Source organism: Lithobates pipiens, unplaced genomic scaffold (genome assembly GCF_037356315.1).
Source record: "Lithobates pipiens isolate NorthernLeopardFrog02 unplaced genomic scaffold, aLitPip1_a1.2 Scaffold_25, whole genome shotgun sequence".
Lineage (NCBI taxonomy): Eukaryota > Metazoa > Chordata > Amphibia > Anura > Ranidae > Lithobates > Lithobates pipiens.
In genome coordinates this window covers 104,514,622-104,540,233 of record NW_027507787.1, presented here as the reverse complement: position 1 = coordinate 104,540,233, position 25,612 = coordinate 104,514,622, and positions in this window count along the sequence as shown.

Here is a 25,612-nt window from a genome sequence, read left to right as displayed (position 1 = left end):
ACCTTACCTAGGGTAAGATAGACTAGTATAGTCAATAATTAGGGGATAAGAGGTGTCAAAGGGGTGGGTTGGAGTATATGTGTGTGTAAATTTTAGGGCGAATGAGTGGTAATGGATTGGGTAGGATAAGGAAGTAGATTGGAAGGTATTAAGTGATATTTGTGTTAGTATAGTAAGTGTTTGCGTGTTTTTATTATTTTTTTTTTCTTTTTTCTTTATGGGAAATGTAAGGTTTTGCTCCTTTAATGTCAGAGGTCTAAACTCCCCCTCTAAAAGAAATCAAATATAGAATTTTATGAATAAACAGAAAATTGATATAGTGCTATTTCAAGAAACACACTTTCGATCAGATCACATACCTAAAATAAATAATAGAAATTATAGTGTGTGGATACATGATACATTTCCTTACTCTAAATCAAAAGGTGTATCGATTGCGTTTCATAGGGATATACCAGTCCAAATAATACAAAAATATGAAGGTAAGGATGGGAGGTTATTAATAATAAAACTTAAGCTGTATGGAAAAATATTTACAATAATAAATTTGTACCTTCCAAATTATGGGCAAATAGAGACTGGAATAAAAGCCCTATCAGACGCAATGGAGAAAGCTGAGGGAATGGTAATTGTGGGAGGCGACTTTAATTTCCTGATGGATATAAAAAGGGACACTACAAATATTAATATGCAAAAAAAGAAGAATAACATAAAAATAAAGGAATTTAAAAATGTCTTGAGAAAATACCAGCTAACTGATATATGGAGGGCCCAACATCAAATGGAGAAAAATTATACATACTATTCAAATATTCACAACTCATACCACAGATTAGATTATTTTTTTGTAAATAGGGAAGGTTTAATAATGAAGCCAATATCAGAGATAGGGGGATTTCTATGGTCAGATCACGCCCCAATATATCTAGAGTTTGCAGTAATTGCGACAAAGAAAAGGAGTGGGATATGGAGATTGAATGATAATCTAATCAAAGATAATAAATGTGAGGTAGAGATACAACAAACTATAAAATAATTTTTAATAACTCATGAAGGAGATGAAACATCATTCCCAATTCAATGGGAAACATTAAAATGTGTATTGAGGGGAATATTCATCAAGCATGGAGCAAGAAGAAAAAAAGAAAAAATATTGAAACAATCTCAATTGGAAACAGAGATTTCCACCTGGTGGGCATATCACATATAAGGCGGTTCTTGGGCAGGTTCAACTCCTTTTGGAGCTCAGCCAGCTGAGCACAGGCATTAAATGATTGGCGGAAATGCACACAGACTTTCCTGGCCTGCTTCAGGACATCCCGTAAGCCCAGGTACCTGCCCAAGAACCTCTGCATCTGCTTCTGTTGCAGTCTTTGGGGGTCTGCTTCTGGTGCCTTTGGGGGGTCTGCTTCTGGTGCGGTCTTCTGGTACCTTTGGGGGGCCTGCTTCTGGTGTGGTCTTCTAGTGCCTTTGGGGGGTTAGCTTCTGTTGCAGTCTTTGGGGGTCTGCTTCTGGTGCGGTCTTCTGGTGCCTTTGGGGGTCTGCTTCTGGTGCGGTCTTCTGGTGCCTTTTGGGGGGTCTGCTTCTGGTGCGGTCTTCTGGTGCCTTTTGGGGGGTCTGCTTCTGGTGCCTTTTGGGGGGTCTGCTTCTGGTGCGGTCTGCTTCTGTTTCGGTCTTCTGGTGCTTTTGGGGGGTCTGCTTCTGGTGCCTTTGGGGGTCTGCTTCTGGTGTGGTCTTCTGAGTTTGAGATTTCACTATCTACAAATGATTACTAATGCCTTGGTGGGGGGAGGGAATGGGGAAGAAGACTTATGATTTAGGGTGCGTTTTTTACTGTGCTGACTAAAGTGTTAATCATCTCAACAATTGCTGGTTACTAAGTAGATACCAACTATTTTTAAAATAAAGCTAAATGCAAAACTTTTTTTTAAGTTTTGGACAGAGTGGAGAGGGACTGGAACACCTTTTAGGTTTGTATTGCTACCTATGCCCCATTAGGAATATTCATTCTTTATATTTGTTTCCTATTATCATCAAAAGTGTCAGTAAAAGAAAATGCCAAATTTTGGGTAGTCCCTAGAACAGTTATAGAGGGGAAATCTTCCAATGGGGACATTCGTTCTGGTGACCTGGCGGGCCCCAATGGATTCCACTAATTTGCAGGGATTTCCTCTCACTTCCTGTTTAGGCTATGGGACAGGAAATAAAGGTAAATCTCTCCAATGGGGCACAGATAACAAGAAAAAATTGGACGTGTTATAGCCCTTCCTTACTCTATCTGAAATGCCTACAGTTGTACTTTAAAATTTTATGATTTGGCATAATTTTCTGCTCCCCTGACAATGGTCACTAGTATAGAGAGCTGCATCTTATCATTCCTTATGGGGATACAGACAACAATAAAAACTAACCTGTTCTCACTCTATCCAAAACTTTAAAAACCAAAAAAAAGTTTTGGCTATACATATACTTTAAGTGCTCATGCACACGGACGTTTTAAAAAACTGGCTGCAAAGCTAGCTCCGACGCCTGGAAAAATCAGCGTTAAAAACGCGATTTTTACCGCGTTTTGCATTGGCGTGTTTGCGCGTTTTTTAGCATTAGCGTTAAGTAGCGTTTTTGAAAGAAACACATCTCTTGGCTATAGCACTCAGAAAACAAAGAAATTATGTTGCGCGTTTATGCGCGTTTGTGCGCGTTTTCCCGCGATTCGCGTTTTTACAGCTCTAGCTCCGCGCCACGGAACGCACTGGTCCTGGGTTCTTTTTAAAGCTTAAAAACGCCTATGCCATTTGCAGCTCAAAAACGCCTAGGTGGGCATGAAGCCATAGACTAACATGGACAGGCGTTTTTAAGCTGCAAAAAACGCTCAAAAAAGCGGCTGTAAAAACGTCCGTGTGCATGAGGCCTAACTGTCACTAAACTTCTTTTTTTTTTTTTTATAAATTAAAACTGTACCTGTGAAGAGAAATGTAAATACTCTCCTACTCCCTGCTCGATTGATCTCAGCTTTGATCAAGAGAAATCCTCAGTTAATGTCTATGCAGAAACTGACATTCTGGGAGTGTCGTCTTCTGTCAACCATATAGTGCTTAGTGCTATGCCCTTTAATCCCTATGTCAATAAAGGACACAGCAGTGACTTGGCTCCCGACATAGGTTAGAGCCTAAATTGGTGGTTGTTATCCAGCAGGAGGGAAAATCTTCATCCTGCAAGGTGTTAACAACAGATGCCAGCCTTCTAGGCTGGGGAGCAGCCCTGGAAGAAGATTCTGTCCAGGGGAGATGGTCCAGGTTAGAGGACCTTGCCTATCAACTTTGTTGGAGGTTTTCAGGCAGTACATCTGGCCATAGAATCTTGGTGGTCAGATTACGGGACTGTCCTGACAGGATTCAGTCTGACAGAGCCACGGCGGTGGTTTACATCAATCACCAGGGGAGTCGTGCAACCCAAAAAAAAGAGGTGAATAATGTTCTAGCTTTGGCAGAACATAACACTCCTTGCCTAGCGGCAATTTTAATATTTCAGGTGTACTACTTGAGACGCCAACAATTATTTCTGGGAGAATGATCTCTTCACCTCGATATCTTCCTAGCAATATGTCAGATGGGGTATCCCGACATGGAGCTATTCGTGTCCAGATTCATTAAGAAAGTCGACAACTGGCGTATCTTTGGGAGATACTGAGGCATTTTGGCTTTGGCGCTGGGTATATATCCTTAGTACGGCTGCTTTATTACCACCCGAGCGCGGCCATTAGGGAGGCCGGTAGGCTATCTTTGTCATTCTGTCTTGGTCGAGGCCCTTTATCTTCCCCTGCTGTTTGCCCTGGCAATAGAACCACTGGCCATTAGGATCAGGGAGCACAGAGGCATCACAGTTTTCTGCTATGGGGATAGACAGGAAAAGGTGATGCTTTATGCAGATGATACTATGATTTTGCTGGGGGACTCAGCACAGTCTCTGGATAACACGTTAGATACAGTGACCCGCTTTGGGGAGTTCTCTGGTCTTAGGATAAACTGGTCCAAATCCGCACTTATGCCTATAGATGAGCCACAACCACAGCAGGGGGGACAAGTGGGAGAGATCCCTATCGCCCTCCAGTTTAAATATCTGGGGATACAGGTGATGCCGCAAATCAGAGACTATGTTGCGCTAAACATTGCACCGCTGCTGACCAGGTTTCGCTCCAGGACTAAGACTTGGAATTTGCTGTGTATGTTGGCTGCAGGCAAGGTGAACCTTATTAAAATGATCCTAATGCCCCAACTGTTATACATGTTGCACAACTCTCCTGTGGTGATCCCGCTGAAGACTTTTAGGATAGTGAACTCCATCTTTCGTGAGCTAATATGGAAAGGCCGACCCCCTAGGATTAAATTAGAGCATCTCCAACACCCAAAGGGGGACGGGGGGCTTGCGCTGCCGAACCCCTGGCTGTACTATTTAGCCTCTCAACTACAACATTTAATAGGCACTATGGCCCCTGAGAGTGACCCCACTGGCAGAGTCCCTAGCGCTTCTGAGGCCATCATGTTGTACACGGTGGGCGGGGGATCTGTTCCAACTTCCCTGGAGGCTCAGGCCTTCGGCAAACCCCCCCCAAAAAAGTTTCCCCACATATAACTTAATACAGAAAGTATGGAACAAAACCAAATATTTGCAGGGAGCTACGAGTATTAGTGAATACAGCCCTATCTGGGCTAATGAGTCATATCCTGAATTAGCAAAGCTGCAGCATAAGGAAAGGTGGCAGAGGAGGGGAGTGTTTTATCTAACGCAGATAATCAGTAATGGTCAACTGTTATCCTTTGATACTCTGAGAGCAAGATATCAACTCCGGGCACATATGTACTTTTATTATATGCAACTTAGGCACGCCTTTCTGGCCCAATCAAAGGTTTCGGACTGGCAGCTGGAGGGATTGCCTCTTGTGTCCCAGCTTAAATCAGCTGCCAACTCAAAAGGATTTATCTCGCAGAGCTATGCTACCCTTTTAAGCAGGTTCTTGTTGAAACACCCCCTGCGGTTAAAAGGAAATGGGAATTAGATGTGGGACCCCTGGAAGATGAGCAGTGGGAGGAGGTGTTGCAATCGGTGGCAATCTGCTCACTGAATGTGACGCATAGACTTACCCAACTGTACACCATACTGAGAATTTACTATACTCCCCATAGGCTACACTCTATGGGCCTTACACCGACACCGGTGTGTACCAGATGTAAAAAGGGATCACGGTGACTTACTACACATGCTGTGGCGATGCCCCAAACTTCATGTCTATTGGAGGGGGGTGAGGGGCACCCTGAGCACGGTGTTTCGGGTGTCAGTCCCCTGGGATCCTCGGTGTTGCATTCTGAACTTGCTGGATGAGTTGGACTGGGAATGGCATACTAGAGAGGCTCTGACCAGGGCGCTCTTTATTGCCCGCAAGTTGATAATGCTCCACTGGAAATCGGACTCCATCGGTCGGGTTGTGGACCACCACTGTTGGTGTCACGATCAGGAGTGAGGCCGAGATGCTGAGAGGGCTCCCCTTGCGGCCGAGTGCAGCACAACCGTGAAGATGACACAGGGATGCAGTGCCCACAGTAGCACAGGTTGCCAGGTAGCAGCAGCAGAGGACAAGAGCCTGGGTAAACAAGTCTCTGGGGGCAACGGTGCTAGGAAGTCCAAGAGCAGAGCAACAGAAGTCCAGAAAAGTAGTCTAGCCAAGCCGGGATCGGGAGCAGACAAGGAACGTCGGGTGCAAGCCAGGAGAACAACAGGAGCAGGTCGAGCAAGCCGGGTCGGTACACAGGAGATCGGATAGCAGAAATCACGGGTACAGGTACACAGGGGATCTGTGTACGTTGCGTGTTCGTATCAACACCGCGTATGCCCGCCTGGTTAGACGTAGCGTCGGCCGTTTGTCTTGAAAGTACCTTACGCTTCCGTAGGCGCTGACACACGTTAACACGAACGTACCTCGTGAGATTGCGCCTATTTCCCTGACAGTGCCTCCCCCAAGGGGCAGCCTCCGGATGCCCAAACGAGCCAATTTTTCAGGATAACGGCTGCGGAACCTGTGCATAAGCCTAGGAGCATGTACATAACTTGCAGGTTCCCAGGAGTTCTCTTCAGCAGAATACCCCTTCCATTTGATTAAAAACTGGATAGTCCTACCTCTCCGACGACAGTCAAGGATAGACTCAACTTCATATTCAGTTTCTTCACCAACCTGAACTGGAGGCGGGGGCACTTCTTCTCTTCCTGAAAAGGGACTAAAGGTAACACGCTTAAGAAGGGAAACATGAAATACAGGATGGATTTTAAAAGATTCAGGCAAAACAAGTTCAAATGCTACGGGATTAATCTCCCGTTTAATCTCAAAAGGACCCAGGAATTTAGGTCCCAATTTCCGGGATGGACATGGCAGTTTAAGATTTGCTGCTGAAAGCCACACCTTATCCCCTGTCTTGAAGGTAGGGTTAACTCTCTTCCTTTTATCGTACTGTCTTTTGTACTCCTCCTGAGCCTTCTTCATGGTATCTTGAAGTATTTGGTAGTTTGTGTGAATGAGGTTTACTCTGTCTTGAACTGCCGGGACAGAGGATTCAGGAATGGCATTAGGCAGAAATGAGGGGTGGAATCCGTAGTTTGCCCAGAAAGGTGATTGGTTGGTAGAGGCGTGCACTGAGTTGTTATAGGCAAATTCTGTACAAGGTAACAAGGAAACCCAATCATCCTGGGAAAAGGAACAGAAGCATCGCAGGTACTGTTCCAACGTCTGGTTGGTTCTTTCAGTTTGACCCTTGCTCTGTGGGTGATAGGCAGAGGACAAACATATTCCAATTGAGAGTAATTTACAAAGTTCTTTCCAAAACTTGGAGGTGAATTGTACCCCTCTGTCCGATACGATGCTGTCAGGTACCCTGTGTAATCGGACAATTTCTTTTATAAAAGTTTGTATCCGTATCCAGGGCAGAGGGAGTCCCTTTTAACGGCAAAAAATGCGCCATCTTGGACAGGCGGTCTACTACCACCAAGATGGTCGTAAACCCTTCAGAGGGAGGTAACTCTACAATAAAATCCATGGAAATTTCTTTCCATGGTTTCTCCGGGACTGGCAGTGGCCTTAACAGACCCCAGGGTCTGGCGTTATATCCCTTGTTACGTTGGCAGATGGTACAGGAGTCAACGTATTCTTTACAGTCTGCCCTTAAGGTAGGCCACCATAAGGACCGCTGTACAAGGTCAATCGTCTTCCGGACTCCAAAGTGGCCTGCTAGTTGGTGGTCATGGAAAGTCTTTAATACCAGTAACCTGGCTTGCCGAGGAACAAAAATCTTGTCCCGATGCCATAGAAGCCCTCCTTGGCTTCTCAGGGAAGAAACTTCAGTTTCCATACACTGACTAGTGGCCTGCTCGATTGAAGACCTTAGATCCGGTTAAATCAGTAAGAAATTTTGGGGGGACAAAATTGTACTGGGTGGGACTCCTTCCGGGGTATCAGGAAACATCCGGGATAAAGCATCCGCTTTACTGTTCTTAGACCCTGGGCGATAGGTTATGTGGAAATTAAACCTTGAAAAGAACAAAGCCCATCGGGCCTGTCGGGGTCTCAGATGTTTGGCTGTGCGGAGGTACTCTAAGTTCTTATGGTCGGTAAAAATTAGAATGGGGTGAGCGGCACCTTCCAGGAGATACCTCCATTCTTCAAGAGCGGTTTTAATCGCTAGAAGTTCCCGATCCCTCACATCGTAGTTCCTCTCTGGGGAACTCATTTTCAGAGAGAAAAAGGCTACGGGATGCAGTAATGCCTTAGAACCTTGTCGTTGAGATAAAATAGCCCCTGTGGCCACCTCCGAGGCGTCAACTTCCAGCACGTAGGGCAAGGCGGGATCTGGATGCTGCAGGATTGGTGCAGTGGTAAAGAGGGTCTTGAGCTGGTCAAAGGCGGACTGAGCTGCTGGGGACCAGTGGAACTTGGTGTGTTGGCGAGTGGTCTGGGTGATGGGGGCTACAATGGTGGAGAAGCTCCTTATGAATCTTCGGTAAAAGTTTGCAAACCCGATGAATCTCTGAACACTCTTTTTGTCAGAAGGAGCGGGCCAATCCAGGATAGACTTCACTTTCTGCGGGTCCATGGCAATTCCACCTGTGGTGATGAGTCCCAAGAAATGAATGGATTCCTTTTCGAAATCACACTTCTCGGCTTTGACATATAACCCATGTGTTCTAAGAATACATAGTACCTTCTTAACATGTACCCTGTGAAGTTCCAGAGAAGTTGAAAAAATAAGAATGTCGTCAAGATAAGCGACAACAAAGTGGTCTAAATGCTCCCGGAAGATATCATTAATGAAATGCTGAAAGGTTGCTGGGGCATTACATAGTCCAAAGGGCATGACTAAATACTCGAAATGCCCGAATCTTGTTCTGAAAGCGGTCTTCCACTCGTCCCCCTCCCGGATACGGACAAGGTTGTAAGCCCCACGTAGATCGAGTTTGGTGAAGATACGTGAGGTGTGGAATCTTTGGAAGAATTCGGGGATGAGCGGAAGTGGGTAACGGTTTTTAACGGTAATATTATTTAATTCCCTGTAGTCCACACATGGTCTTAAAGTCTTGTCCTTTTTTTCCACAAAAAAGATGCCTGCACCGGCAGGGGATGAAGAGGGACGAATGAATCCTTTGGCCAGGTTCTCATCTATGTATTGTCTCAGGGCCTCAAGTTAAGTCTCAGAAAGGGGAAATATCCGGCCAAAGGGAATGGGAGCCTCGGGTAATAACTCGATGGGGCAATCATAGGGGCGGTGTGGAGGTAGGGTATCGGCTTTCTTCTTGTCGAACACATCTCTAAATTCCTGGTAAACTGCTGGTATGTGAGGAACTGGACTGGGTACAGGTTGAACGGTCAGACAACTGGGCAAGTCATGGGATACGGAATCCAGGCAATGCTGTTGGCAATAGGCAGATGTGAAGGATACCACCTTCTTGAGCCAATCGATCCGGGGGTTGTGAGCCTGTAGCCAAGGAATCCCTAGGATAACAGGGAACATCGGAGAACTCAGAACATCGAATTTAAGGAATTCCCGATGACCTGAATCGGTGATCGCCAGGATGGGTATTGTTTCCCTGGTGACATGGCCAGAACTAGGTAAGGAGCCACCGGCCAGATGGACAGTCAATCTCTGTTTCTTGAGGTTAAGTGGGAGAGCCAGACTCTTAGCCAGGGTTAAGTCCAGGAAGCAGCTACAGGCTTCGGAGTCAATTATTGCCTGTAGAAGCACTCCTTTACCTGCCACCATCAATGTGACCGGAAGGGTGATATGGGTGGAAGCCGACTTTGCTACCTGAAGGTGAAAAGGAGTGCAGTTGACTGGTTTACTTGCTCTTGTGGGGCAGTTGTTAATGAAATGTCCTGATTCCCCACAATAGAAACAAAGGTGTGCCTGTCGGCGATAAAGTGTCTCTCTTCGGAGGTTAAAGCGGGATGAGGCATGCCCTTCCGAACGGAGGTTACTGCTGGGCGAGCTGAAGGTGGAGCCTGGATAGAACAAGAAATCCGAGCGCGTTCAGACTGGCGCTCCCGTAGACGCCTGTCGAGCTGGATAGTGAGTAGGATAAGATCCTCAAGGGTAGAGGGAACCAGACAACCCCACCCGATATTGATATCTTAGTGCTGCTTCATTCCAGCCGGAATCAGAGCTCCAGGTACGAAATTCTACTGTATAGTCCTCTGCAGGCCGCTCACCCTGGCGAAGGGCGTACAAGGTTGCTTCAGCTGTTGCTGTCCGAAAAGGGTCATCATACAGGCGTGCCATAGCCTTGAAGAACTGATCCAAGGTATTCACAGAAGGGCTGCATTGTTCCAGCAGGCCATGGGCCCACGTCTGGGGATCGTCCCTCAACAGTGAAATGGTGAACCCCACCTTGGTCGCTTCTGAAGAAAAGGTCTAAGGTTGCAGGGAGAAGTAAAGAAAACATGAGTTCTTGAAGGATCTGAATTTCCTTCGGTCCCCATAAAAGTGCTCTGGGGCTGGGACTCGTGGTTCTGGAGAGGTTGAAGTTGTAAAAACAGGAACTTGACCAGAGGAGGTGGGCGGTTCAAGAGTGCTGCAGGTGTTCCTTCAGCCAGAGATATCTTTCTTGGAGCTCCTGAATAGCTGGAGTAAGGGCCTTAACTTCTTGTAAAATGGCCTCCATTGGGGAGTCACCTCTGTCGGCCTCTGGCATGGCTGGATTATACTGTCACGATCAGGAGTGAGGCCGAGATGCTGAGAGGGCTCCCCTTGCGGCCGAGTGCAGCACAACCCTGAAGATGACACAGGGATGCAGTGCCCACAGTAGCACAGGTTGCCAGGTAGCAGCAGCAGAGGACAAGAGCCTGGGTAAACAAGTCTCTGGGGGCAACCGTGCTAGGAAGTCCAAGAGCGGAGCAGCAGAAGTCCAGAAGAGTAGTCAAGCCAAGCCGGGATCGGGTGCAGGGAGCAGACAAGGAACGTCGGGTACAAGCCAGGAGTAAGAGCCAGGAGAACAACAGGAGCAGGTCGAGCAAGCCGGGTCGGTACACAGGAGATCGGATAGCAGAAATCACGGGTACAGGTACACAGGGGAGCTGACAATAATTCAGCGGTGCAGCACTGTCAGGCGAACGTTTAAATAGGCGAGGTGCCCAGGTCACGTCGTGAGCGAGTCGAGGCGATCGTACGGCTACGTCGAGTACGTTGCGTGTTCGTATCAACACCGCGTATGCCCGCCTGGTTAGACGTAGCGTTGGCCGTTCGTCTTGAAACTACCTTATGCTTCCGTAGGCGCTGACGCCCGTTAACACGAACGTACCTCGTGAGATTGCGCCTATTTCCCTGACAGTTGGTAATACGCTGAGAATAGACAAAATTGTCTATCAGCATAGAGGTTGCCCTGATAAATTTGAAAAACTATGGGGGCCGTGGCTGGATACTAGTTTTTTTTCTGGATAAAAAAAAAAAGAAGGTCGACAACTTTATGTCAAACAAGGGGTCCGCTAGCAGGAGGAACAGACGCATTAGTCTTCCCAGGGGATCAGTTTTCACTGATCTATGCTTTTCCTCCAGTTCTGATACTTCCGCGCCTTGTCCGCAGGATTAAGCAGGAACAAGAAGAGGCGATTCTGGTGACCCCAGCCAGGTCCCAGAAGATCTTAATTTTTCAAGATCATAAAGATGGCAGTAGGAGTCCTTTGGACTCTGCCATTATAGCCAGACCTTTCTTGCACAAGGTCCGGTATTTCATCCAACTTTATGGACAAGGAGTTTATAAAAAGATAAAGATAAGACTCTATAAAAGATCGTGGGTGATCTCCTTCAGTAGTGTCTACTTTGACTAATGCCAGGAAGCCGGCTTCCACAATTACTTACTATAGAATCTGGAAGGCATAGGTTTCTTGGTATGGATCCAGGAGTTGGCACCCCAGGAAGTATGTCAATAGGCAGGATTCCTGCCTATGTGATCTGAAATGAAGCTGGCCTTGACTTTTATCAAGAGCCAGATCCAGGCCATGTCAATGTCTTTTCCTACGGCCTGTTGCTTCCTACTCTTGGTGCGTAGCTTATTCAGGGGGTAACACAGTTTATCCCCCATATCAAGGCACCTCTAAATACTTAGGATTTAAAATTGGTCTTGTCGGCTTTGTTAAATCAGCCGTTTGAACCTTACGAGAAATTCTCTTGGTTCTTTGACAAGTAAGATAATCTTTTTTTGCTTGCCATTTCTTCTACTAGAAGAGTATTGGAACTAACGACTCTGTCTTGTAAGAGCCATATTTCATCATGCATAAGGATGAGGTGGTTTGATGTCCTCATCCTGAATTCTTACCAAAGGTGGTAACAGGTTTTCATTTAAACCAAGATATTATTCTTCCCTTTTTCTCCCCAGAAGCCTTAATCTGGGGAAGAGAAAGCACTACAGTCACTTGATGTAGTAAGAGCGATCAGAATCTATTTAAAGGCGACCGCTCAGATTCGCAAAACACGGGTTTTGTTTGTACAGCCAGAGGGTCCAAGATATGGACAGGCAGCATCAAGAGACACTATTTTCCAAATGGATTTGTCAAGTGATTGATCAAGCTTCAGCTTAAAGAAGAAAATTCTTCCTTCTCATATTAAGAGCACATTCATCCAGGGCGATTAGTGCCTCTTGGGTGGTGCATTATTAGGCCTCTATGGCTAAGATCTGTAAGACCGCAACTTGGTCTTTGGTTCAGACGTTTATCTGTTTTTTTCAAATCGATATTAAAGATCATGAGGATATTGCCTTTGGGCACAGTATACACTGCAGACTGCAGTATGAGTCCTCTGGCCTGCTGTTTCCTTGATTCTGTCTCCCCCCTTCAGTTGCCATTGCTATGGGACATCCCACATAGTTATTACTATGGCTCTGTGTCCCCTGATGTAAGAAAAGAAAATAGGATTTTTAAAACAGCTTACCTGTAAAATCCTTTTCTTTGATGTACATCAGGGGACACAGAGGTCCCTCCCTTCTTCTTCTTATACACTTTGCTTGGCTACAAAACTGAGGACTCCCAATAATGGGAGGGGTTACATGGGGGAAGTTCACGCCTTAAGGGGCGTGCCAGTGTCCAGCACCTGATATGTCGATATAACCCACATACCCTGTTTCCCCGAAAATAAGACCTAGCATGATTTTCGGTGATGGCTGCTAACCTTCAATCCTGTGTCTGGGTTTTGCTGGAAACTTGCAGCCTCGAGTTCTCATCCCAGGAGTCAGGTGGGCTCCTATCAAGAGGTCAGAGTGTGTATCTGTGCAGTAAAGCTGAACGATTCTGGCTAAAATGAGAATCATGTTTTTTTTTGCTTAAAATAAAGATCACGATTCTCGCTGCGTAACATCATCTTTTACAATATATAAAAAAATCGGGCTAGCGTCACTGTTTTTCTATTTATTTTTTATTTGTTGAAGTGTATTTTTTCCCAAAAAACTGTGCTTGAAAGACCCCTGCACAAATACAATGTGACATAAAATATTGCAACAACCGCCATTTTATTGTCTAGGCTCTGTTAAAAAAAATATATGTAATGTTTGGAAGTTCTAAGTAATTTTCTAGCAAAAAATACTGATTTTAACTTGTAAGCAACAAGTGTCAGAAAAAGGTTTAATCTTTAAGTGGTTAAACTGACCTCATTTACACAAAGTTCATCCCTTTCATCTCTAAAAGTACTAAATGTTACAATGTTTATAGTTATCTCCCAGCGCTGACAATTTTGTGAAAAATGTGGCAAGCTACCTGTTTTTTTGACAGCTGAGTGAGCAGAGAACTTTCTGCACTTGTTACGGGAATGAATCAGGGAAATGCGCATAGAGATCGGGAGGGGGGGTTGAATCAAGATCACAATTTTTGAACAAATAATTGTGCAGCTCTACTGTGCAGCAAGGTGCAGCAATCTTCAAGGCTAAGCGAGTCTGAACAGCCGCTTGTCTGAGGGACTGGTATGCATAGCAGCAGGACTATGAAAGCATAGCCAGGTTGGCTAGCATTTTCTCCAGTTCATGTTTTGATGTTGAAGAACTCTTGTATGGGAACCTATATTCATGGACTTTTTTAACACTAGGGCGGTGCTGGCGTCGGCGGTAAAGTGCTGCTATTTTTAGCGGGGCTTTACCGTCGTTTTAGCGACGGTATGCGGCCACTAGTGCTGCAGTTTTAAACCCCGCTAGCGGCCAAAAAAGGGTTAAAACCGCCCACAAAGCACCGCTGCAACGGCGCTTTGCCGGCAGTATAGCCGCACTGCCCCATTGATTTCAATGGGTGAATAAACCGCTCCAAAGATGTGGCTAGCAGGACTTTTTTCACTGCCCTGCTAGCGCACCACTCCAGTGTGAAAGCGGCTGTTTTTTTCAGGCGCTACATAAGTGCTATTTTTAGCGCTGTAGCGCCTGAAAACCACCCCAGTGTGAAGGGGTCCTTAGGCTCGATTCACATCTATGCATGTTGCTTTTGAGCGTTTTTGCAGTGCTTGTAGCGTTTTTGGACATGCGTTTTTGCCGCGTTTATTTTTTTTTTTCTTCACTGTGGTTGCTTGCCAACCAGCTATATACAGTGAAAAAAAAAAAAAAAAAAAAAAAAAACTGCAAATCGCAGTAAAAATGCAGTGCTTGCATTTTTTGATGCAGCTCCATTGACTTCTATTAATGAAAAAACGCTGCATTTTTGCATGAAAAAAATGCCCTGCCCTTTCCAAAAATGCAGAGGCACAAAAATGCATTGATGTGAACATGTTCCATAGGAACCCATGTTAAAAAAAATGTCCCTGCATCTCTGCAAAATGCATCAAAAAACGCGTTAGTGTGAATCCAGCCTTAAAATCCAGTCAAGGCCAGTGTAAATGAGTGTCAATAGTCTGGTGTAAAATGCATAAAAAAGCACACCTATGCTTTTTTTTTTTTTTTTTTTTTTGTGCATTTTCAGTTTTGCATAAACACCCTACAGTCCATTTAACATGGTTTCCTATGGATGTAGTTCACATCTGTGCATTTTTTGGAAAGGGCCAGGGATTTTCTGTTTTTTGGTTACATTAGATGGTTTAAATGGTCTAAAGATGTGCATTGAAAAATGCTAAATACACCTGCAATATGCAAACTGCAAACTGCACAAGTGTGAATCAGACCTTGGACAGATTTAGAAGCTGCAGTGTGCATGGGCACTTAGGCTGGATTCACGCCTGTGCATTTTGGAGATTTGTACTACAGAATGTGTTCCATATGAAAACATGTTAAGTGGGCTGTAGTGAAAATCTGCAGAATGCAAAAATCACAAAAAATGCATGGGTGTGAATTAAGCCTTATAGATTATGAAGAAAAAACTATCCAAGGAAAAACACTTACCTTTTTTTTATGTATAGGTTTTGCTTGCAAAAGCTTTCTTCTGTCTCCCAGGATGCCAGTTTTTCAGACAAGAGATTGGCAGCATTTTTTTTAAATTTGGAGCACTGGCCATTGCTTGTGACCAGACAGTGAACCCTAACTTGTTACAATGTTGTATCCTCCTATCAGGACATGTTTTGGACTTTTAAACCCAGGTGACTCTATGCTGTTTCTTCCTTTGCATTTTGGATTTTATCTAGAGTGGATTGAATTTATCAGAGTCTGTGACCAGATCATCCAGTGCCTTGGAAGAAGTGAATATCAAGTCACATTCAGGTATGTACACCACTTTCATGTTGTGAAGTTTGTCAGTCACTAGAGAGATGACATGTGGGCTTATTTTTGAAGTGCAGTTTGCCGCTTTTGTAAACTTGCGTGATGCTGTCTATTGGTGAATGAGGGATTTATCTGGAAAGTTGGTTTGCAGGGTTTCTTCTTCCTTTTTTATTTTTCAATGTTATATACTTAGAATGCAAGGGTAGAGCATACTGCCGTATACTCTATATTGTGTAGTATGTGATATGTAATGCAAACATCTTGCATTCTGTAGTTTTTCTGTATTGTAAGCACATTTAAGCTTGCCATACACTGTACAATGTGATTTTACAACCTTCTTTAGAACTACCAGAAACTATACGGTGCAAGTGACTGTCCATTTGTGTTCTTTCGCATAGTTTTATTCAAGCCATACACATGGTGGTTTTTAGGGTTTTTTTTGTTTTTTTTTACTTTAACATGCAGGTTGAATGTTAACACATTTCTCTTTGGATGGGGTAATCTTTCCTACTGTGGCATTGCAGTATGACAGTGGGCTGTTTTCAAATTACTAGTGTTGTCAGCTATAGCCACACTGATCATTGGGGAAAATTGTCTGGTTGTACACAAGTCATCCAATAGATCAACTTCTGTACAACCAGCCAGCCTGTACATGGATCAAAATTCAGCCATTCCTGCTAAACAAGCAACATTTTTTGACTCCATGTACAGCCAGGCTAACTCTAAAGCACAACCTCTGTACAATCAGATTGTCTCTTGTATGGCCAGCTGAAAATGCAAAAGATTTTAGTGTCTCTTGTCAATAACAGTCCAGGTGATAGAGGGGCTTATTTTGAAGTGCAGATACCCAAGTGTATCTTTCAGTTTACTGTAAGTTGGCGATTATGTTCTATTTGTGAATGAAGCATGAGGGAAATTGATTTGCTGTGTTCCTTATGTTTACTGTATTAAAGCGGTAGTAAACCCGCTATTTTTTTTTTTTTAACACCTGCAAATCAAAAGGCATAATGAGCTAGTATGCACCACATACTAGCTCATTATGAAATACTTACCTTAGAACGAGGCCCCGACATCTGGCCCGATCCACGCCGAGGGAGCTGACATGCTCCCTCTGTGTATCTTCTGGGTATCGCGGCTCCGGCGCTGTGAGTGGCCGGAGCCGCGATGTCGATGCGCGGGAGATTTCATTCCGGCCGGTCGGCCACTGCTGGATTTTCAAACCGAGAAACCCCTTGTGCGCATGCGCCGCTGCAGTCAGCGGCGCATACCGAGGGGAATATGTCCTAAACCGTACAGGTTTAGGAGATATTTTTTTTACCTACAGGTAAGCCTTATTATAGGCTTTCCTGTAGGTAAAAGTTAAAAAAATGAATATACAACCACTTTAAGACACTACAGATTAGGGAATATGCCAGGGACTTGTATCCTATTTGAGATCTTGACTTCAACCATAACAAAAAACGCATTGCATAGACCTAGTTTTTCTGTCTTGTTATGCACATTTAGGGTGGTCATACACTATACAATCTCCTTAAGACCCCTTTCACACTGAGGCAGTTTTCAGACATTTTAGCACTAGAAATGGCCTCTAAAAAGTGCCTGGAAACTGCCTCCCATTCTGTGCATTGTGTGCTTTCACACTGGGGCAGTGCACTTGCGGGATGTTAGAAAAATTCCGCCAAGCAGCATTTTTTGAGCGGCTTGGAAGCACTGTATTTAGCACTTTCAAAATGCCCCTGCCCATTGAGTTTTACTTTTTCTACCTTTCCATTTTTAAATGCAACGCATAAACAGAGTGATCATTGCTGAGCTAGCAGTCTGTCAAAATGGACATGTCATGTGTGAAATGCACCTAACATTAACCACTTGCTTACTGTGCACTTAAACACCCTTCCTGCCAAGACCAATTTTCAGCTTTCGGTGCTCTCACACTTTGAATGACAATTACTCAGTCATGCAACACTGTACCCAAATGAATTTTTTGTCCTTTTTTTTCCCCAGAAATAGAGCTTTCTTTTGGTGGTATTTGATCATCTCTGGGGTTTTTATTTTTTGCGCTATAAATGAAAAAAGACCGAAAATTTTGGGAAAAAAACGCATATTTCTTTGTTTCTGTGACAGAATTATGCAAATTATTAATTTTTCTTCATCAATTTTGGCCACAATTTATACTGCTACATATCTTTGGTAAAAAAATACCCCAAATTAGTGGATATTATTTGGTCTTTGTGAAAGTACTGGTGGCCTATCTTGCTTCTTGTGACCCGAACAAGCCAGGGAAGTACAAATACCCCCCAAATGACCCCTTTTTGGAAAGTAGACATCCCAAGGTATTTAGTAAGAGGCATAGTGAGCTTTTTGATGTTGTCATTTTTTTCCCACAATTCTTTGCATAATTAAGATTTTTAATTTTTTTAATTTTTCTCCACAAAATTGTCATTGTAATAGGTTATTTCTCTCACATGGCATGTGTATACCACAAATGACACTCCCAAAAAAATTCTGCTACTCCTCCTGAGTATTACAATACCACATGTGTGGGACTTTTTCACAGCCTGGCCACATAGAGAGGCCCAACATGCAGGGAGCGCCATCAGGTGTTCTAGGAGCATAAATTACACATCTAACTTGTTGACTACTTATTACACTTTTGAAGGCCCTGGAGCACCAGGACAATGACACGTAACACTGATGACAGATGGCACTGATACGTGGCAATGATGACACTTATACGTGGCACTGATGACACATTGCACTGATGACAGATGGCACTAATATATGGCACTAATGACAGATGGCACTAATATGTGGCACTGATGACAGATGGCACTAATATGTGGCACTGATGACATGTGGCACTGAAGACACGTGGCACTAATACGTGGCACTGATGACAGATGGCACCAATACGTGGCACTAATACGTGCCACCGATGACAGATGGCACTAATACGTGGCACCGATGACGCGTGACACTGATGACAGATGGCACTGATAAGTGGCATTGATGACAAGTGACACTGACAACAGATGGAACGTGACACTGACAGGTGGCACTGATGACAAATGGCACTGATACGTGGCACTGATGACAGATGGCACTAATATGTGGCACTGATGACAGATGGCACTATGTGGCACTGATGACACGTGGCACTGATGACAGATGGCACTGATACGTGGCACTGGGGACAAATGGCACTGACAACAGGTGGCACTGGGGACAGATAGCACTGACAACAGATGGCACTGGGGGCAGGTAGCACTGGGGTGGATGGCACTGGAGTGGATGGCACTAGATTTTGTTTTTGTGGGGAATGCTGGTATTTATGTGTTTGTTGTCATTCTTGTTGTCTGTGTTTTGCTTTTTCTTGCAGGTTTCGGTGATGAGGGTCATCATAGCAGCTGTAGCGGTGGTGTCTTTTGGTCTTTGCTGGGGCAAAAGAAAACAGATGATGGAAATGTGGGGGGAGCTCATAGCGATATGGGCCCCCTTTTGGTGTATCCCAGCGGAAGGGTAGGCTGGAATACGGGATTTGGTGGCACTGCGGGAGAGGTGGTTGTCTCCGGGCTGATAAACAGCCGGAGGCCTGGTATGGTAAATGTGGTCCCACAGTGTAATGGTGGAGAATGTTATGTTTAAAAGGTGGAAAGTGGTACCGTCAAAGACCAACTGACTGGGAGTTCTTTCAAATTGCCGTTACTAAACAGTGGTTATATATATATATTTAATAAAGTTATTTAAGTTATTGGTTTGAAGAGTTGTTAATAAAGGCTGCTATGGCCATTTATACGCCAAAACTCCTGTGTGGCCTGATTATTGGGATAGAGGGGGAGTTATATAGAGTAAAAGGTAATAAGAAATATATGAAAGGTGAAGGGAAAGGTTAAAGCCAAGGGTAAAAGTTCCTGTACTACTTCAATCTAGGGTTGCCACCTTTTCTTCAAGCCAAACCTAAACATTTTCACGGCGCATGGCAATTTTTTTGTAGTACACGCTATAGGATTGTAAAATACCTTGGGTTACCCAAAAAGAGTAGTAATGAAGTGTGCTACAGTGAACAGTTGCTATAGCCAAATTGCCAAAAAGCATTTAGTGTACCCATAAAATATGATTCGATTAATGAAAGAAATGTCAGTGAAAATAGCCTACCTTAAAAGTAGACACTGTCAGCCAGTAGAGCAGTGGACGGTGTCAGTAGAGCAGTGGACGGTGTCAGTAGAGCAGCGGAGAGTGTCAGTAGGGCAGGCAGTAGACAGTGTCAGTAGGGCAATAAAGGGTGTCAGTAGAGCAGCGGATGGTGTCAGTAGAGCAGCGGACGGTGTCAGTAGGGGAGGCAGTAGACAGTGTCAGTAGGGCAGTAAATGGTGTCAGTAGAGCAGTGGACGGTGTCAATAGATAAGTGGACGGTGCCAGTAGAGCAGCGGACGGTGTCAGTAGGGCAGGCAGTAGACAGTGTCAGTAGGGCAGTAAATGGTGTCAGTAGGGCAGTAAATGGTGTCAGTAGAGCAGCGGACGGTGTCAGTAGGACAGGCAGTAGACAGTGTCAGTAGGGCAGTGGACGGTGTCAGTAGAGCAGTGGACGGTGTCAATAGAGCAGTGGGCGGTGTCAGTAGAACAGTAAATGGTGTCAGTAGAGCAGTGGACGGTGTCAATAGAGCAGTGGGCGGTGTCAGTAGAGCAGTAAATGGTGTCAGTAGGGGAGGCAGTAGACAGTGTCAGTAGGGCAGTAAATGGTGTCAGTAGAGCAGTGGACGGTGTCAATAGAGAAGTGGACGGTGCCAGTAGAGCAGCGGACGGTGTCAGTAGGGCAGGCAGTAGACAGTGTAAGTAGGGCAGTAAATGGTGTCAGTAGGGCAGTAAATGGTGTCAGTAGAGCAGCGGACGGTGTCAGTAGGACAGGCAGTAGACAGTGTCAGTAGGGCAGTGGACGGTGTCAGTAGAGCAGTGGACGGTGTCAATAGAGCAGTGGGCGGTGTCAGTAGAGCAGTAAATGGTGTCAGTAGAGCAGAGGACGGTGTCAGTAGAGAAGTTAATGGTGTCAGTAGAGCAGTGGACGGTGTCAGTAGAGCATTGGACAATGTCAGTAGGGCAGGCAGTAGACAATGTCAGTAAGGCAGTAAATGGTGTCAGAGCAGTGGACGGTGTCAGTAGGGCAGTAAATGGTGTCAGTAGAGCAGTGGACGGTGTCAGTAGAGCAGTGGAGCAGTAAATGGTGTCAGTAGAGCAGTGGACGGTGTCAGTAGAGCAGTGGACGGTGTCAGTAGAGCAGTGGACGGTGTCAGTAGAGAAGTAAATGGTGTCAGTAGGGCAGTAAATGGTGTCAGTAGACCAGAGGACGGTGTCAGTAGAGCAGTAAATGGTGTCAGTAGAGAAGTGGACAGTGTCAGTAGAGCAGCGGACAGTGTCAGTAGAGCAGCGGACAGTGTCAGTAGAGCAGTGGACGGTGTCAGTAGAGCAGTGGACGGTGTCAGTAGAGCAGTGGACGGTGTCAGTAGAGCAGTGGACGGTGTCAGTAGAGCAGTGGACGGTGTCAATAGAGCAGTGGATGGTGTCAGTAGGGCAGTGGACAGTGTCAGTAGGGCAGGCAGTAGACAATGTCAGTAAGGCAGTAAATGGTATCAGTAGAGCAGTGGATGGGGTCAGTAGAGCAGTGGAGCAGTAAATGGTGTCAGTAGAGCAGTGGACGGTGTCAGTAGAGCAGTGGACGGTGTCAGTAGAGCAGTAAATGGTGTCAGTAGGGCAGTGGACGGTGTCAGTAGAGCAGTGGACGGTGTCAGTAGAGCAGTAAGTGGTGTCAATAGGACAGTGGACGGTGTCAGTAGGGCAGAGGACGGTGTCACCCGGTGAGAACTGTATATATGGATGCTGTCTGGGGAGTGGAGAACAGTATATATGGGGGGACTGTATATATGGATAGTGTATGGAGGGGGGGTGTTTGCATAGTGTATGGTGGGGGGAGGGGTGTGTAAATGGTGTCAGTAGAGCAGTAAACGGTGCCAGTAGGGCAGTGGACGGTGTCAGTAGGGCAGTGGACGGTGTCAGTAGGGCAGAGGACGGTGTCAGTAGGGCAGAGGACGGTGTCAGTAGGGCAGAGGACGATGTCAGTAGGGCAGAGGACGGTGTCAGTAGAGCAGTAAACAGTGTCAGTAGGGCAGTAAAAGGTGTCAGTAGACCAGAGGACGGTGTCAGTAGAGCAGTAAATGGTGTCAGTAGGACAGTGGACGGTGTCAGTAGGGCAGAGGACGGCGTCAGTAGAGCAGAGGATGGCGTCAGTAGAGCAGGAGAACGGCGTCAGCAGGGCAGGAGGACGGCGTCAGCAGAGCAGGAGGACGGCGTCAGCAGGGCAGGAGGACGGCGTCAGCAGGGCAGGAGGACGGCGTCAGCAGGGCAGGAGGACGGCGTCAGCAGGGCAGGAGGACGGCGTCAGCAGGGCAGGAGGACGGCGTCAGCAGGGCAGGAGGACGGCGTCAGCAGGGCAGGAGGACGGCGTCAGCAGGGCAGGAGGACGGCGTCAGCAGGGCAGGAGGACGGCGTCAGCAGGGCAGGAGGGCGGCGTCAGCAGGGCAGAGGGGTGTGTGTATAGTGTATGGTGGGGGGAGGGGGGTGTATGTATATTTTTAGATTGTGAGCTCTAGCGAGCAGGGCCCTCTGATTCCTCTTGTACCAAATTGTAATGTAAATGTGATGTCTGCCCTCATGTTGGCGCTATATAAAACCTGTATAATAATAATAATAATGTATGGTGGGGGAAGGGGGTGTATGGTGGGGGAGGGGTGTATGTATAGTGTATGGTGGGGGGAGGGGGGTGTATGTATAGTGTATGGTGGGGGGAGGGGGGTGTATGTATAATGTATGGTGGGGGGAGGGGGGTGTATGTATAATGTATGGTGGGGGGAGGGGGGTGTATGTATAATGTATGGTGGGGGAGGGGGGTGTATGTATAGTGTATGTTGGGGGAGGGGGTGTGTGGTGTGGGAGGGGGGTGTATGCATAATGTATGGTGGGGGGAGGGGGTGTATGTATAATGTATGGTGGGGGGAGGGGGTGTATGTATAATGTATGGTGGGGGGAGGGGGGTGTATGGTGGGGGGAGGGGTGTATGTATAGTGTATGGTGGGGGGAGGGGTGTATGTATAGTGTATGGTGGGGGGAGGGGGGTATATGGTGGGGGGAGGGGTGTATGTATAGTGTATGGTGGGGGGAGGGGGGTGTATGGTGGGGGGAGGGGTGTATGTATAGTGTATGGTGGGGGGAGGGGGGTGTATGGTGGGGGGAGGGGTGTATGTATAGTGTATGGTGGGGGGAGGGGGGTGTATGGTGGGGGGAGGGGTGTATGTATAGTGTATGGTGGGGGGAGGGAGGTGTATGGTGGGGGAGGGGGGTGTATGTATAGTGTATGGTGGGGAGAGGGGGAATGAGAGGTGAGAGTACTTTGAAAACCTGACAATGAAAAAACGTACCTTACATGCTTGGCTGCAGTCCAGCGCGATCTCTGCACACATTCCAGAGCAGCAGGGAATGGGGAGGCTCCGCCCACTTCCTTGTCCCTTCTACAGCCAGCCAGAGGATTGGAGGAGAGCACCATGGAGGCTCCGCCCACCTCCTTGTCCCTTCTGCAGCCAGCCAGGGGATTGGAGGAGAGCACCATGGAGGCTCTGCCTCCCGCCTCGCGTTCTGTACTCAGAGTCTCAGACAGCTAAACAGGAGCAGAAATTAATAAGCGCTACGCCGCTGCGGACCCCGAAATTGAGGAGACACGGCCGCGCAGGAAGGGAGCCACTGACGGGTCTGAAAGGAATAATGTGCCCGGGTCTCAGGTGGTCAGAGAAAAAAGACCGAAAATGTTGAAAAAAAACGCATATTTCTTTGTTTCTGTGACAGAATTATGCAAATTATTAATTTTTCTTCATAAATTTTGCCCACAATTTATACTGCTACATATCTTCGGTAAAAAATAACCCAAATTAGTGAATATTATTTGGTCTTTGTGAAAGTTAGAGAGTCTACAAGCTGTGGTGCGAATCGTGCAAAATTGATCACATCTGATGTACTGGTGGCCTATCTCGCTTCTTGTGACCCGAACAAGCCAGGGAAGTACAAATACCCCCCAAATGACTCCTTTTTGGAAAGTAGACATCCCAAGGTATTTAGTAAGAGGCATAGTGAGCTTTTTGATGTTGTCATTTTTTTCCCACAATTCTTTGCAAAATTAAGATTTTGAATTTTTTTAATTTTTCTCCACAAAATTGTCATTGTAATAGGTTATTTCTCTCACATGGCATGTGTATACCACAAATGACACCCCCAAAAAAATTCTGCTACTCCTCCTGAGTATTACAATACCACATGTGTGGGACTTTTTCACAGCCTGGCCACATAGAGAGGCCCAACATGCAGGGAGTGCCATCAAGTGTTCTAGGAGCATAAATTACACATCTAACTTGTTGACTACTTATTACACTTTTGAAGGCCCTAGAGCACCAGGACAATGACACGTAACACTGATGACAGATGGCACTGATACGTGGCAATGATGACACTTATACGTGGCACTGATGACACGTGGCACTGATGACAGATGGCACTGATATATGGCACTGATGACAGATGGCACTAATATGTGGCACTGATGACAGATGGCACTAATATGTGGCACTGATGACACGTGGCACTGAAGACACGTGGCACTAATACGTGGCACTGACAGATGGCACCAATACGTGGCACTAATACGTGCCACCGATGACAGATGGCACTAATACGTGGCACTGATGACGCGTGACACTGATGACAGATGGCACTGATAAGTGGCATTGATGACACGTGACACTGACAACAGATGGCACGTGACACTGACAGGTGGCACTGATGACAAATGGCACTGATACGTGGCACTGATGACAGATGGCACTAATATGTGGCACTGATGACAGATGGCACTATGTGGCACTGATGACACGTGGCACTGATGACAGATGGCACTGATACGTGGCACTGGGGACAAATGGCACTGACAACAGGTGGCACTGGGGACAGATAGCACTGACAACAGATGGCACTGGGGGCAGGTAGCACTGGAGTGGATGGCACTAGATTTTGTTTTTGTGGGGAATGCTGGTATTTATGTGTTTGTTGTCATTCTTGTTGTCTGTGTTTTGCTTTTTCTTGCAGGTTTCGGTGATGAGGGTCATCATAGCAGCTGTAGCGGTGGTGTCTTTTGGTCTTTGCTGGGGCAAAAGAAAACAGATGATGGAAATGTGGGGGGGAGCTCATAGCGATATGGGCCCCCTTTTGGTGCATCCCAGCGGAAGGGTAGGCTGGAATACGGGATTTGGTGGCACTGCGGGAAAGGTGGTTGTCTCCGGGCTGATAAACGGCCAGAGGCCTGGTATGGTAAATGTGGTCCCACAGTGTAATGGTGGAGAATGTTATGTTTAAAAGGTGGAACGTGGTACCGTCAAAGACCAACTGACTGGGAGTTCTTTCAAATTGCCGTTACTAAACAGTGGTTATATATATATATTTAATAAAGTTATTTAAGTTATTGGTTTGAAGAGTTGTTAATAAAGGCTGCTATGGCCATTTATACTCCAAAACTCCTGTGTGGCCTGATTATTGGGATAGAGGGGGAGTTATATAGAGTAAAAGGTAATAAGAAATATATGAAAGGTGAAGGGAAAGGTTAAAGCCAAGGGTAAAAGTTCCTGTACTACTTCAATCTAGGGTTGCCACCTTTTCTTCAAGCCAAACCTGAACATTTTCACGGCGCATGGCAATTTTTTTGTAGTACACGCTATAGGATTGTAAAATACCTTGGGTTACCCAAAAAGAGTAGTAATGAAGTGTGCTACAGTGAACAGTTGCTATAGCCAAATTGCATTAAAAGTGGGGGGACTTAAAGGGGCATGATTAAATAAAACAAAAGCATTTAGTGTACCCATAAAATATGATTCGATTAATGAAAGAAATGTCAGTGAAAATAGCCTACCTTAAAAGTGGACACTGTCAGCCAGTAGAGCAGAGGACGGTGTCAGTAGGGCAGTGGACGGTGTCAATAGAGCAGTAAATGGTGTCAGTAGGGCAGTGGACAGTGTCAGTAGGGCAGGCAGTAGACAGTGTCAGTAAAGCAGTGGATGGTGTCAGTAGGGGCAGTAGACAGTGTCAGTAGAGCAGTGGACGGTGTCAGTAGAGCAGTGGACGGTGTCAGTAGAGCAGCGGAGAGTGTCAGTAGGGCAGGCAGTAGACAGTGTCAGTAGGGCAATAAAGGGTGTCAGCAGCGGACGGTGTCAGTAGAGCAGCGGACAGTGTCAGTAGAGCAGCGGACAGTGTCAGTAGAGCAGCGGACAGTGTCAGTAGGGCAGGCAGTAGACAGTGTCAGTAGGGCAGTAAATGGTGTCAGTAGAGCAGTGGACGGTGTCAATAG